Source organism: Lissotriton vulgaris, chromosome 8, assembly GCF_964263255.1.
Source record: "Lissotriton vulgaris chromosome 8, aLisVul1.2, whole genome shotgun sequence".
Taxonomy (NCBI): Eukaryota; Metazoa; Chordata; class Amphibia; order Caudata; family Salamandridae; genus Lissotriton; species Lissotriton vulgaris.
The window spans coordinates 1,126,929,872-1,126,946,297 of NC_141696.1; the positions used below are offsets into that span (position 1 = coordinate 1,126,929,872).

The following is a 16,426-nucleotide window of genomic DNA, read 5'->3' on the forward strand; positions in this document are numbered from 1 at the left end:
CCGACCTCTCCTGGTCCAATCGGTCTTCTTTATCAGGCGCCTCCACGTCCGAGGCGGCCTGAGTGCCACCCTTAGTACTCTTCGGCTTCACCATGGTGGTCGCGGTCTCCAGCGGTGGACCCGGTGCTCGCCCAGTCAAGGGAGGATCAATCGAAATACCTTCTACTCCCGTCGAAGGATCCGTATCGATGCGGACCGCCGACCAGTTGCCGGTGCGGCAGCAGGACAGATCACAACTGCTCGCAGACCAGGCGCACAGAACTGGGTGCTCATCCAAGCGGATTCATCCAACCGCAGGAAGTATAGGAGTTCGGTGATAGCTGTTAGTGGGTCTTTGCAGATGCGGCGAGGTCGTTGGGCTCAGGCAGCAATGGTGTCCGTAATAGGCGACACGTGGCACGGGCACCAACGAACCGTCCCCTTTGCCAGGCCTCAGTAGCAATGGGCCAGGCGGAGGTCGGCAGCACGTGGAGGGTGGAGGGGGGGGGGGGGCAGGGTCTCTATCAAGCAGTAGTGCGCCGTCGGGGCCTTCGGTCTCCTCGAGCCACTGTCACCTGCACCACCAATTGCAGGCCTTATCAATCGCCAGTATCGGTCCACGTGGAAACTGCGGCTGGGCCGATCTCCGTCCAGTCCCTCTCTCGGCCCTCCAGTGTGCGGACTGGGCCCGAGCCTCTTCCATTGTGGTCCAGATGGGCCCACACGCCGCCGATCCCAAAGACCGAGATGTCGGAGGCCGATGTCGTCTCAAATGGGACGGGGTGTCGGGCAGCTCTCCCCTCTCTTCGCGGTTTCGCCGTGTGCCCAGGGCCCGGCCGAGCGGCGGTCTCGATGGACACCGTTGGGAAAGTTCAGAGGTGTCAACAGTCACTCAGGTAGACGGCATCTGCGTCGTTCCTCCACAAGGGGAAAGAAGAAGAAGGTGTCGCCGGAGTCGCCGGTCCCCTGGGTCCGCGGGTCGCCTCAGGGCCATGGAGATGGAGGGGGCGCCATCTTGAGCTCAGCGCCGCTCGCTCCGTGACACTTGTTCACCTCGATCTTGCCCCGTTGCAGGACTCCAAAGTCGTCCCCCGGGTCAGCACCCACTGCACTCAACGATCTGGGGGTCGGGGTGCCCGTATCGCCCGGGGATCAGGATTAATGGCGGCTCGATCTAATATTTGATCAGTTAATAATGCTTCCTCATTTATTTCGTTTTATTCTTCTGAAATGTATATTTTTTATGAGAAGTGTAGTCTCTAGAGAAGTGTAGATACTGGAGCCGAATTAATTAGGTGCAAATTGTTTTTTTCTTCAAATATTGGGGATCAGGTCATTATTGGGGTTCGGCTCCCACAGTGGCTAAAAAAATAGTGGCAGCTCCACAGCTATGATGGAGGAGTGTGCCCCCCCCCCCCCCCCCCCCCCCCCCCCCCCCCGACTCAAAACTTGCATTCAGGACATTCCGGGATGACGCATGGCTAGAGGACATAATAAAAAGCTGCAGGCTGGTCCAGGGTGTCAACATTTAAAATATTTTACTATATTCCGGTTGATCATGCAGCATTGACAGTTAAAATGCTTTAAGCATGCATAATATGAGCCTGCTGTCATTTCATAAAATTACAGATTCGCCTAGCCAGTTGTAAAGGAGAGTCCTGTTGATAATGGTGCTGCTGGTGGTGCTGAAGGAGCGGACCAGCTAAACTCTTGAGTTCATGAGGCGAGAAGGAATCTACAAGGACCAATTTGAATTAATGTGGCTGCCATTGGAATTTCTATTATTATTTCTGTTTTTTTCCATTATAAGCATGAGCTGTAAAACATTATTAAAGTTCCATACTCAAAAGAGTAACTAGTGGGGCCTGATGCTAGTTACACTGTGACTCCAATTGGTTGTTTTGTCACATCCTGCTGTGCTGCTAGTGTGTTCAAGTGCTGTGAATAATAAAACAGTAAGAAAAGAGACTGCATAAGTAGTCTTTACCCCCCCCCCCCCCCCCCCCATCACAAGTGGCAGTCCTGACAAGTTTCCCAGATCCGTGCCTGATGTGCTGCTCAATTCCAGGGTTTTTCTTAGCATTCTGGAGCTAATAGCTTTGTTAAACTAGCATAAAACAGGACTACAAGTCCCAGAATTTAAAAAAAAAACATGGACTGGAGCAGCACATCACACGGACCCGAAGAACTTGGCAGCTATAACTGGCTAAAAGAATCTGAAATTTCAGCAGGCTGGAAATACAATTGAAGAATGTCCACGCTGTTCACTGCTACACAATGGCGCCTACTGTTGGCACGTTCTTTAGTTTGTTAGCACTCCAGGTAGGAACTCTTCGTTGCGCCCATAAAAAAAAGCAATGAAGCACGCCCTGTTTCCTGTCACTCACATCGGTATCCAAAGCAACGCTTTGCCTGTCACAAGCTCGTCCCAAGGTTGATACGGAAGCACTGATATAAGAGATCTCACAGACACAAAAGATAGACTACATAGGATGGCTTGATTTATGCGTGAACATGTGAGTTACACGGGGAATAAACATGTGAATTCGTATTACCCGAGGAGGACATTTCTCAAAAATGTAAAAGGCGAGTCATTTCTTATGGAAGTTAAGATGCGATTCCATTAATGTTAACAATATTTAAGTTAAGAATGTTCATTAAAAAAACATGGTTGTTTATATATACACAATACGTCATTATGCGTAAATCGTTGTTACAAATAAGAGAATCCGCAGAAATATTGGGCTTATATTTTAAGAAAAGCATATGTCTCTGTGGAGTACCGTGAATTCTATTGTTTCAAGATGGATGTATAGATCGTGCAGGGCTGGTGGTGGTGAGCGCGGGTAGGAACTGTCAGATCTTGTCCTTCTTTGCTGTCAATGACCAAGAAGTGGCCGGAGAGAGCAGACCTAAAAAGGCAGCACTGGAAAAGCGACAACGCGGGTCTTCCTCCTCCAGGTTCTCCGAAAGACACAACCAGGGTAGGAGGACGTGATTGTATTCAGGCTAAAAAGACATGAACAGCCTTGGTACTGAGGGAAGGTGATGGCGGCGGTGATCAGCTGTCAGTAACTGGCAGACTAGGAGGGGAAGAGCGCCCCTGGTGGCCGCAGCCGGCAGCTCATCCTATCACTGCCGCTGCCCCAAAGTCAATGCTATCCTTTTCTTGTCACTGTTTAATCGCCCAAATACTTTTTTGTATTCCCTCAAGTGCCCTTAACTGTATCGCATTCACCCACTCTTCTAATTACTCCATCCTGCTTTTAAGGAACTAGTCCACCTAAATGCAAAATTTCACTTGTTTTCCTCTTGTTTGGTGTACAAAAATAAATGTATGTAGTGTATAGTGCGACTCTAGCCACACGAAGAAGAACGCTATACAAGTTGCAAGACAAGAAGACGCAGTCAATGTGTGGTTGGATGGGTAGCTAGTATTCTAAGAGCGACAGTGGACTGTTACTAGATCACGATGCAATTTTAATTTAAAAGGCGTGTCTTAGTACTTTATAAAATAGTATTTTAGACATTGCCGACAAAATGCCCAGTATAGAGCCCGGTGTAAGTTAAGAACGGGTACAAAAAGCATCCCAGAGCCGATTATTATTTTACACAGTATCTCGGTTGTGCTTTTATGCATATTTTACACGATCGGATACCAAATAAGACGTACGCCTTGAACAGAGAATTTTCGTGTAAAACGTTCTTAAAAATGTTGGGGGTCTTTTGGTAGCAAGGTTAACTAATTGGAAACCTTTGGGCTGGAATGAACAATGTAAATCCTAAAAGGACGGGAAAGTTAAAGTACCCCCTAAAAGCTGTTAGATTGAAACGTTGTGTTGAAACACCTCTTTCCGGTTCTTAAATAGTTTACAAATTAATATACGCTTTTTAAAATTATATTTTACACTTTAAGTAATAATATTGAGTACGATGTTAAAAAAGTGTAACGAAAGTGAAACAAAAAAATAGGACACCGGCATAGGTGCAAAACAAAAGTCTATGCCCGGCTCCCAGAGCCCACTGGACACATTTGAAGTTTGTGCATGTTTATGTTCAGTTGTCTCGAAGGGCAAGGGGATCCGAATAGAGGATTTCCGAATCTCACAATGCCTACCCTGAGTTTGTTAAACCATGTCTGCTGAGCTCATATAGTACGGATTGGGTGCAAAATATGGTTGAGAACCAGGACCACTTGGCTGTGCTGAAAGGGTAGTAGGGGTAGGCTGTGCTTTCCAAGGGTTTCAGGCAGGGAGAAAAGCCACAGGTCTTGACTGAAGAAAAAGCCTGGCACCAGGTGTCTGATTGCCACTGCTAAAGGCAATACCCGTTTGGCTCACAGTGAGGGAAGAGGTTTCAGACCATGCCCATCTGGTATTTGGGACCGTTGTAGAGGGCAAGGAGGTGGCCTAAAGGCATGCCCTGAACACAGTATTTGCTAGGCAAGGGCAATACTCCGCGACAAGTGGAACATGGATACTGGGTAGTATACATTCTTTGTACAGTGCCACTTATATATTGTCCCAGGCTGTGCCCAGCCTACATTTTTTTACTTTAAAACCGCAGAAGTTCGCAGTTATCGTTACCTTTGCAACAATATTGCCCTCCAATTGACTGTTCCTGAGCTTAACACAGATAACATCACACATTACATCACGGGTGGGATTAACACATAACTTCAAATCCATGACCTACTGACATCTGCTTGACTGAAGATGCAAGCAATTGCATTCTTTCAGCTGTGTTTACTGACAACACATAAGGGCTTTTTCCTATCTGTAATCTCAGTGGAAACTTATGCATGCAGTCAGCGCACTGCAGCATTTCTAACACACTTAATATGTTACAACAGATGTATTGTTTGATTCAGTAAGCACAGCAATATTTATTGTCAATATAATGCCAATCAGTTTGATATTAGTGGCCTGGTATGTTTGTGTATAAAGGTGCCTTTGTGGTGTGAAGGTTGGTATGTTGGTGTATGATGGTGACTGGGTGGACATATGATCGGTGCGTGGTAGGATATTGTTGGGTGGGGGCTTATTAACGTCTCTGTGTGGTTATCTGATGAGTGTGGGTGAGTTTACGTCGATGGGTGTTGGTTCATATCAATGTTAGATGGATGGCTTCTTATTGTTGGGGTGTTATTATATGATGGTGTGTGGACACGTATGTCAGTGGTGTGATGGCACATTATGGTGAGTTTGCTGATGTATGGTATGTATAATGGTGGGTGTGTTGGCTTACTATATGGTTACTGACTGTTTATATTGTGTCCTAAGTTAATTTTGTTTGAAAAATGTGTGCACATTGTGAAGGCTGTATACTGGTGCTTGGAGTTAAGGTTGATGTATACCTTAACTCATGAATTTCATGACTTTTTTTTCTATGGAAAAGCCATTGTAAACTATTAGACTACCTTAAATCCTTTTCAACGTAATTTTTTTATGGAAAATCAAGAGGTTTTGGTATTTCTAATGTGAGACGTGTTTTTTTTTAGATGCGTTATTATTGGTGTTTTCAACATATGATTTGTCCCTGTGTCCTGTAATGGCGGCTGAAACAATTTTGCCCAATTTGCAACCTGCCAATTTGACTATTCTAGGTTAGTGGGCCTAGGTGTGGGTTGAAGGACCCAAAAAGGAGAACAAGAGATAAAGCTACCGCATCCAATCAGATTTGAATATTTTTCAAATTTCGGATCCATGGGGGTCGGCGAAACCGGGTTTGCTGAACTCCACAAATTAATGGTCTAGATATCTCTATAATTTAATTCTTACATTGTCACCAAAAACATTTATGTGAATGCTAATTTCTCAATGCCAAGTTTTGTGCAATTCTGAATAGCTTTTTTTTCTGTATCTGACAGCAAAAAATCATACAGAAAGTAAATAGGAAAAATCACTTTTTTGCCCACATCAACCATTTTGTTGGTTCAGCTTGATGGATCAGCACAAATTATTCCACGCCAAAGTAGACATATTTTCTTTTTGGAAAATTTTGTGCACATTCATCAAATAGCACCAAAGTTCGAAAAAATGTCTAACAATGGGAACTAACAACGACCCTGCGTTTTCTATCTATCACTCTTTCCCTTTCTCTCTTTCTTTTTTCTCTCCCTCATTCATTATGAACTTTGGTGTCTGTCGTGAAACAACTGCAACCTATTCCAACATGGATGATCAGCACGGTCATTTGAAACAATTGTAATCACATGACCACAGAAGCGTCAATGGACAATTCTGTGAGTGATCTTCTCCCTAAAAGCCAAAGTTTTGATGAAGAGGGTGGGAAGAACTGCTTGGAAGTGCACACCAATCTTGGTCATGGGCCGCCATCTTTTTCCACTTAGCCTTTCTCTTTCTCCCTGCATAAATTTTTTTTTGATAATCAAATATATTAGCATTTGAGTCAAAAACAAAATACACAAAAAGAGCAAGAGCACGCACAATGTATCTGAGTCCATTGCCAGAAACAACAGTGTAGTAGACCTGAGCACATGGCCCCAGAGTAGGCCACCTCGCAGATGTAGCGAGAGGAAAGAGGGCATGCACAGCGATCAAAACAGATTTAGCCATTTGCCCCCTCCCTGCATTCATTATGTGCCAGGACCTGCCTTCTATGTTGGTAAAGCCTTTTATATCACTGTGTCGGATATTTGGAAGTTGGTGCCTCTGGGCTTACACCCTGAATTTTACCTTGAGCATTTTAGGAAACCTTTCAAAATATAGCTTTTTAAACCTAATTGTTCTAGTAGAATCCCTTTGTTTTTAGTCTGCTTAGGCCTAGTTTATGGAGTTTTGTACCCTTAGCACTAAGAGGCTTTTGCATATGGGTGCCCATAAAACAAATGTAAAACATGATCCTAAAGGCCCCACACCACTTTCTTACTACTCATGTCATTGACTAGACACAAGAAGAAGCGCCCCAAGTTTGACATCTCTCCTCTGTAGCAAGACATTGTGCTTCATTCGCTGCACTTCCCTGTCGATGCTCCAAGTGAGTGGCAGAGCACCCCTTCGGGTGATCACAATCAGGGTCAGATTGGGATCACAATTTGGCCCGGGCACTGACGAAAAAAGTGGCCCACATTCAAGGGGCGTGGCCCACAATTAAGGGGCGTGGTCCACATTCAAGGGGCGTGCCCTTTCATGAAACACCATTTGGTTACACACGTCAATGTCCTTGAATATTAGATGTAAATACATTAGGAATTTGGACAAGTATGGTAGTGCACTGTCCAGTGACCAGCTGAAAGAGGGTATCAAAGATCAGATATTGGATTATAAATTCAATTCTGTTCCGAACAGGGGCCCAAAAATATGTTTAGCCCAGGGCCCCCAAAATCCTTAAGATGTTTGGCACAGAAATAAATTAAATTGAGAGGATACTGTTCTTGCACAGGAGACACGGGGGAAAGGTGACCATGGCGCCATGCTGAGCAACTAAAAAAACAGCAAGGCCCCTTTCTGTCGCAAAATTATTTGAGCCCTTCAGGAAAGGAGCACCTAATAAGCAGCGAAGCCCCTGCTATTAATAACCTACTCAGCCCTCCCCAGACCTTCAGCTCAGGTGCACATGAACAGCAGTGAGGCCCCTGCAATTAGTAAATTAATCAGCTCTCCAGGCCTCAGGGCAATGTCCTGGCAGGGGAGCACAAAACACAGCTGCTGGGTTATCCATGGTAGCCAGGGGGAGGCTGAGGTGAAGATGGTGCAAGTTGCAAAGATCACCTGGCCCCCACAGCGAGACCTATTCTTCCTCGCCCACTATTCCCTCAGCCGTTTTTCTCTGGACCCCGACCCGCCATCTTGTCCATTCCCTCGTCTTGTACCCTTCTCCCTCGTTTCCCCCTTGACGATCCTCAAATGTTTCTTACCTTTTCTGTTTTGCCTTTTCTCCATACCCTTGTATCCCTCCCACCCTCCCTTGGTGCTGTGACTGCATCCCCCCTCCAACCCCACTTAATGGAACTCTGCCTCAGAAAATCTACTATGTGTGTATATATATGTATATAGAGAACTCTCATCACTAGTATATGAAGTAGACCTTTGTACTATCTACCATTCCTATGTGACTCTCCGAGTATATCCATTTGTATCCCTTCCTTAGGTATTTAGAGATAACTCTAATCACTAGTATATGCAGTAGACCTTCTGTACTCTCTACCATTCCTATGTGACTCTTAGAGTATATCCATTTGTTTCTCTTCCTTGAGTGACTATACTACTTGTACATTTGCAATTTATTTTGGTTGTATCTCTTCCTTGTGTCACTTTACATCTTGTACATTTGCAATTTTTTCTGCTTGTATCTTTTATGTAACGCATGTAATCCTAAGTCCTTCTGTTTCGCAACTGATTCTTATGTAAAGCGCTCTGACACCTTCTGGTAAAGTTTGCGCTATATAAAATCGCGTTAAATTAAAAACAAACAAAAAAAAAACCTAACACTGTTTATGTGCTGGTGGGCCCCAGGGGGGCCGAGGTGAAAATAGCTCAAAGGCCTGAGCAACACCTGGCCCCCAGGGAGGCCGATTTTTGCAAACAATCACCCCCTCCCCAGCCCACCCTCTGCATGATTGCTTTGCAGGGCAGGGGGTGAAGGAGAGGCCACAGCGGATAATCGCTGTACGGCCGCACAGTGAAGCTGCATTCATTTCTCTGTCTCTGTCTCCATGCCCTCTGTGGGCCGTTTTTTTTCTTCCCTTTCCTAGTCCACAGAGATCACAGAGACAGAGAAATTAATGCAGCTTCACTGTGCGGCTGGGAATAGGGAGAAAAAAAAACGGCCCACAGAGGGCACGGAGATACCGGCCCTTCGGCCGATGCCCGAATGCCCGCATTGCCAATCCGCCCCTGATCACAACCACCGAAAGTGTGGAAAGGTCGCAAGGATGTCAAGCCTTGTGCAGAGGATGGAGCCCAAAGACGCGCTGCATGACCCCGCAGTAAGCGCACAATCTTTTTCTGGCTGCTTGCCACCTGAGGTAGTAGTGGATGTAACAGGCCAGGGTGAATCACAAAGGATATTTGTTGATCATTTAAGTTACTCTAATCCAAGGGGACGGTGGTTCATCTCCAGATCTAGGCAACTTGCAGACAGACTGTTGAAGCAAGTGAATGCACACTTATTTATTTCAAGCAGTCTTATAATGGGAGACAACGATCTGACAAACCCTTCGTGTTTTACCACCTCTTGATACAAAGTGCCATGCCTTTAGGTAAATACCTTTACAGTAAAGTATTCTCTTGATGAAGTTTAAGAACATTACCTCAAAGGATCGAAACACTTATATATCACTGCCGTCAAAGGTGGATTGTCTAAAAAGCTTTAGTTGACAGATAGATAGATAGATAGATAGATAGAGCACAGAAAGCAGAGGCTTAAAGACCCATATTTCACAGGTGTATGTGAAATAGGGAAATAGATTGTTGTTCCTGTGAAATACAGGTTTTAATTTCATAACACCAGGCCCCAAACCGCTGTGCAGAACTTTTTACTATTATCAAAGCTTCTTGGATTATGTAGCAAGGTTTTCCCGATCAGGTGTCGAGGTTGTCTACATTTTTTAAGCTGACTACATCAATTCAACATGTAGTATGAAAATAGTTAATGGGTATATTTTATGCATGGTCCTATATTGCAATCTCTGGGTTAGTGTGACGTTCAGACACCACTCAGCCTCTTGTTTTAGGATGTCCCCAGAACCCTTTGGTGGCAATATTGTACTATAGATATGGATAAATATATGCATTTTCTTTTGTAAATTTCTTGGTTGAGATTAGTTCAGTATTAACATCAGTACTGTAGAATTCAGCATGAGTATCAGACAGCCCACAGTCAGGATACATTGATCGGATATGTCTGCCCTGTCCCCCTGCGTCCTAAGGGAGCAGACACTCTCCTTGCTGGCATTGATATACATATATATATAGGCTCACAAGAGGCAAAGAAAAGCATTGAGTGGGTCATGAAGCACTTTACATTCCATCAGCAATGGTACTAAATAGCTTCTACTCTGCACAGCCTTTGCTTTAATAAAAGGTATTTAAACAAAACATGGATACATAGGGTTAAGAGGGGGGACGTGGCCAAGCCAGCAAACATGGCAGACGTGTTTGGGTAGAGCTCCGCCGGGGGCTCCCCGTTTATGGCCGCAATTATCCGTTTCAGCTGACCTGCAGTAGCCGCTGACAGGAGGGGATATCCCTCGGGACCTGGGGCAGACCCGGGGCGAGTTTGGATCAAGACCGGCGGGCCCCGCGCCAAACTACACCTCCAGGACCTGTGCCACGCCAAGCGAGCTCTCACTGTCATCGAGGCCGGGCCCCATCGCGTGGCGCAGTTGCTCCAAGTCACTGTAGTGAGTTGTTGCCAATGACGTTACCCTCCAAAAAGTTTTGGGAGCAGCGCCCTCAACCTTTGTCCTGCTGGGTTGGACCACTGATGTGCCGCGGATATTGTGGATCATCTCTCCCTTTATGCGCCCGGAGCGTGGTTCGTCACCGCATTCTATGAACTGCTCACCCTGTGTGCCGGAGCCTGTGTAGCGTACCCGGGAGGGCTGCACCGACGGCCTGGGGGGCCCTATCTGGCTGCTGGTATCGTATTACGGAGAGACATCGACGGACTGGAGCACCCCCGGCCGGCTTGACTGTGAGGTACGGACCGGGGGCTGAAGAGGTGGTGCTGCTGAGCTGTGCTGAACGGACATCGCTGCTGGTCACGGTACGCTTGTGTGCCCTCGGGATGCTCCTTCTCGCCACTCTCCCTCGCCTAGACTGCTCGCCTCACCTCTCCTGCGCCGACCCCCAACCCCCCATGGATTTGAGCCTGGGGCCCGAGGCGCAGGGGATCTGCTGGGCGGTACAAAAGGGGGTGGTGATGGTGATGGACGGAGCATCGGAATCAATCAAACACTCACACCCAGTCAAAAGATCTGGGTTTAATCCATCACCGTTCTTTAACCCACTCCGCCACCCCAGTTCAGACATGGCTATATGCAAATCAGTCTGACCCTGCGCCTCATGGGAACAGTCCAACCCGAACTGCCAAGCCATGTCTTTCCTGGACCGGAAACAAGCCTCAGAGGACCGGTTTCTGGCATTCCAGCCGTCTTCAGCCCGGCTTGCTTGAATCCAGTGGCAAAGTGAGCAAGGGACTCACGTCTGAGCATACCCTGCCACACTTATGGCTGCCAAAAGCGATACAAAAGGGGGTGTTGATGGACGGAGCATCTGAATCAATCAAACACTCACACCCAGTCAAAAGATCTGGGTTTAATCCATCACCGTTCTTTAGCCCACTCCGCTACCCCAGTTCAGACATGGCTATATGCAAACCAGTCTGACCCTGCGCCTCATGGGAACAGTCCAGCCCGAACTGCCAAGCCATGTGTTCCCTGGACCGGAAACAAGCCTCCGAGGACCGGTTTCTGGCATTCCAGCCTTCTTCAGCCCGGCTTGCTTGAATCCAGTGGCAAAGTGAGCAAGGGACTCACGTCTCAGCATACCCTGCCAGACTTATGGCGGCCAAAAGCGGTACAAAAGGGGTGGCATGAAGTGAGATCTGGAGAACCTGGAGGGAGCTATCTGCTGCAGGGCTGCTCTACCGCCTACTTCCCTTTGGCTGCTGGGCACCGCCACCTTGAACTTCCATTGCGCCCTCCCCTGGCTGTTTGCCGCCACTGTCTCACAACCTCCACTACACCTCCATTGGCCTGGGCGGGACCCTGCCTGCTGCTTTGTGCTGAGCTCTTCTGCAGTTGACTCTGCTCCTACTCGCAACACCACTCAGCTGCTGCAGCCCATGGCAGGGGCTCCTGAGTTTTGCATATTCAGGATTACCCAAATGTTTCTATGGTGACGAACTGTGAATAATCGTGCGTTTCTGTGGGTGCGCGGGAGACTACCTGCGGCAGGGGCATTGGCACACTTCTTGTTTCTCCAGGCAGTCGTAGTAGATGGTGCGGTGCCCACGGGTGATGGTGGCTGTCTTTCCAGTTGCACAGATGTGTAGTGCGGTCTCTGGTAATTGAGTTGGTGGAATGAACTCCTCTGCCCCCAATAATGATAACCTACTGTACACTCTGGCTTTCGACCATGGCACGGTTTTCACGTGCTTGAATAGTGCTTGTTTTTATTCCTAGCGCTACATCCTCCCATTGCGTCCTTGCCGCAGTTCTGAGACACCAGTAGATAATTTGAGAAGTTGGTCGCCTAGTGCACTAGGATCTAATCGCTGTTTCCTGGCACGCAGGGACACCCTGAGGCGGTTGTCTTACTGGGACGCCTGGCTTGGCTGTGGACCTGGGCGGAGTCGCATGCTTGTGCTTATGGACATATATCACAGGGAACACGCGCCAGGGTGGGCGCAGGTGGTGTTTTAACTTCGCCTTTGTCCTTCAGGGGCAAAACAGACAAGATGGCGGCGCAAGCCCAGGCAGACTCAAACCTCCAGTAAACTTGATGCAGTGCTGCCAGCAGTGGAAAAACTGGGGGAGACCCTAAATCAGACACACACTTCGTTGTAAGACAAAATAGATAAAGTGGCTATCGACCTTACTCACTTGTGTGCTGATCACCGCATACTGGCGGAACGGACTACGTCCGTAGAAACTGATATAGCTGACCTTGCCCCGTAAGTTGTAGCCACAGACCAGCATGTTCAAGACTTACTTAACCGGGTCGAGTTCTTGGAGGGCAGGGTCGAGGATGCTGAAGGTCGGACACGACGTAACAAGGTTCGTATAGTAGACCTGCCGGAGGGACAGGAGGGGAAAGACCCCACTGCTTATACTGAGGCCTGGCTTCGCTCCCTGCTACCTGAGGGAAATCTTTCATTCTGCTTTGTAGTGGAGCGTGCGCACAGAGTGCCCGCGCGACCGTTGCCAATAGGTTCCAATCCGCGACCGTTCTTAATCCGACTGCTCAACTACAGAGACAGAGACACTATGTTACATAAAATGCAAAAATACCAGATATTGCGGTCGACAACAATAAAATCATGTTTTTCCCAGACTACATGTTGCAAGTTCAGAAACAGAGGTTTACCTTTATGGCAGTTAAAAAATGCCTTCGACAATGCAATCTCCTATCTTCTGTTTCCAGCCTGATTGCATGTGATCGGCGACGGAAAAACTCACTTCTTCCAGAACCCAACGGATGCTGAAGAATGGTTGGACTCTTATGTTTCTGCACACCCTGAGACTGTCACCGCCCACTCGCAGATACTGGTGCGCACTGCACCCCCGCCGCCTTCGCACAGAAAAAAGCGGAAACGACTTTTGGCCTTGCAGGCTGTTGGGCCAGGTCTGAGCCAAACACTGACTGAACTGCGTAGAGTCCTCCGAGCGTCTGCGGAAATCACAGGCTCCCCTGTAGATGATCTTCCCTCCATTTCCAGCAAGCATGGACAGTCCAGTGACAATGAACTTTTGGATGATTTACAGGGGTCCCAAGGCTCATGTGAACTGCTAGTTGTTACTCCGCAAATGTCTGCCGATCTTGGTTAACCGCGGTACAAAAGGGGGTGGTGATGGACGGAGCATCTGAATCTATCAAACACTCACACCCAGTCAAAAAATCTGGGTTTAATCCATCACCGTTCTTTAGCCCACTCTGCCACCCCAGTTCAGACATGGCTATATGCAAATCAGTCTGACCCTGTGCCTCATGGGAACAGTCCAGCCCGAACTGCCAAGCCATGTCTTCCCTGGACCGGAAACAAGCTTCTAAGGACCGGTTTCTGGCATTCCAGCCGTCTTCAGCCCGGCTTGCTTGAATCCAGTGGCAAAGTGAGCAAGGGACTCTAACCCAGATCTTTTGACTGGGTGTGAGTGTTTGATTGGTTCAGATGCTCCGTCCATTACCACCCCCCTTTTGTACCGATCTTGGTTAACTAGCAGCACCCAGGTATTGTTTCCGTGACACAGGTATGCCAGTCGCTCAAGCTAATTCACATGTCCTGATTCGCACTGAACTTCCCTACACGGCGACCTCTTGTAGTCCCGCCACAATCATGGTATGTATACTGGACGAGGGCTGATTACTCCACAGATAATGGGCTCCCTTGGTGCTTTGGTACAAGTACGCATGCATATTACTGATGCTACCTCATGTAGCTTCCACGCACTATCTGGGATGTACACACTCTGACCACAACCGCCATACTTTAGACCTCCAATGGGAAAACACTAGATCCCCGATCCCGACTTGGCGGCTTCAGCCTGATGCCTTACTAGACGCGCCCTTCCATGACTCGCTAGCCACTGCTACTGCGCAATATTTTGAAGATAATGCAGGAACGGCCCCCACGTCCCAAATTGAATAAGACGCCTTTAAGGTGGTGGTGCGGGCCACAGTTTAAATGCACAGGCGGGCATGCATAGGATTTGTTGCGAGTGGAGGGACGGCTGGCTGCGGTGGAACAGGAGGATACTGGGGATGTTGCGGGGGCATTGTCCAGTGCACGTTCGGAACACTCCCATCTGCTAGAAAGATTATGTTGTCTAAATTATGCGGCACAGTCTGAAAGGACCCATCGCCAGGGCGATAAGGCTGGCAAGCTCCTCTCATGGCTAATCTGACAGGAGCTATTGGCCCCTCTGGTCACATCCTTATGCACAGCGGATTCTGGTATACACCCAGAAAGCAATTCACGACAAATTTGTATCTCATTATGATGCACTGTATAAGTCCCGCACGCAGGTTACGCCCCTTGAGGTTCCGAATTTTCTGGTAGACCTCGCTTTGCCGCAGCTCACTCCAGCGCAGCTAGATTACCTAAATGCTCCCCTCTTGCAAGAGGAAAGCAGAGGCAGCATTTTTTTAGGCAAGTGTCCAGGACCTGACGGCTTGCCGGTGGAATTTTATAAAGCGTACTCCGATATCTTGCTTCCGCCGTCTCGCATCTATATGCCAAAGCCATAGAGGACTCCGTGCTCACACCCACACTAAACAAGGCGAACCTGATTTCTTTGCTTTAGCCGGGTCGCGACCCGCAACTTCTTGGCTCTTACTGCCCACTTGCTCTCCTTAATACCGATTACAAAATATTTGCGTCTGTACAAAACGCTTGGCCCCATTAGTGAAGACTTTAATTCATCCTGATCAGAATGGCTTTGTCCCGGCTAGGAACACATCCAAGACCTTTGACTCTCTGTAGTGGCCCTATCTCCCGGCGGTATTACGCAAATACGATTTAGGGGAAAGCGACATCCATATGGTGAGTCTTCTTTATCAGCGCCCTACAGTACGGGTCAAGACGGGAACATTTATTTCCGACACCTTGAGGGTGAGAAGAGGGACACGGCAGGACTGTCCGCTTTCTCCCCAGCTCTTCTCCCTGGCAATGGAGCCCTTGGCGATGTTACTCAGAGCTGGCGCAGACAATTGAGGCATACCTCTAGGCGACGGCACACATGTGATATCACTCTATCAGATGGCCTGCTCTTGTACATCAGAGACCTACAGGCAATACCTCCGGTCATACCAGACATTTTCCAACAATTTGAACGTATGTCAGGGCTTAGAGTGAATTGGGCAAAGTCTGGCATCTACTCTTTTACTGACACGGTGATCGAAATGGACGTCAGTATTAACGGATCCGGTCTGGCCTGGCACTACACTATGTTTAGATACTAAGGCGTCTACATTTACAGATCCCCGGCTGATGTATTGCCCTTGAATGTAATGGGCCGCGTCACTTTAACTAAAATGATTATCTTACAGAGGCTGCTATAATATTTTTCAAATTTCCCAATATACGTCCCTGCTGGTATTCTTCGTAGCCTAGAAGGCATTCTTCGAGACCTGATCTGGAATAAAGGCAGACCACGCCTAGCGTTAAGTAAGCTATATGTGCCCACAAGCAGTGGGGGCCTAGCAGTCCCGAACATGGAACTCTACTATCTAGCCTCTCAGCTGCAGTGGGTATCAAGGTGGATGTGTGGGAGAAAACTGGCGGACACTGTGACCGCAGCACCCCCGTGGTCGCAGTCCCAGCTACACCATTTCTTTCATCCCATAACTAAATCTCCCTGCCCTTCCCAGCTCAATGTGGTATTGGCCCATAAGTGCTATCGGAGGAGCCTCTATCTGACCAGTGATTCGTATCCTTATGTTCTGCTGATACCGCTAGCAGGGACCCCTAGAGGCAAAGAGAAAATATCCGAAGTCCGAGTTAGTGACTTGCCATGAGGCAGGGCTTGACGCAATAGACGACTTGTATGCGGAGGGCACTCTCCTTACATTTGATACGCTGTACGCAGAAAATGACCTACCTGCAGGTCAGCTCCTTTCGCATGCTGCAATAATACAAACATTGACTGCGGCCTGGCGAGACATAACAACTGAGTCCCGCACACATACGCCTATCTAATACTTACATGTGATGGGGAGGGGTTGCACGTTGTGCACTGGTTTGTGGAGGCCCTGCTGACGCA

The 16,426-nt window shown here is 47.9% G+C and overlaps 1 protein-coding gene across 1 annotated transcript in view; it reads left to right on the forward strand.

The window, feature by feature from the left end:
* The first annotated feature begins 2,844 nt into the window (after positions 1-2,844).
* The window catches only part of CAB39L (calcium binding protein 39 like), a 902,920-nt gene continuing 889,338 nt past the window's right edge, over positions 2,845-16,426 (forward strand). The window contains exon 1 of the mRNA XM_086934975.1: positions 2,845-2,963. The gene's annotated coding sequence lies outside the window, so the exon portion shown is untranslated. The remainder of the gene's footprint in view (positions 2,964-16,426) is intronic.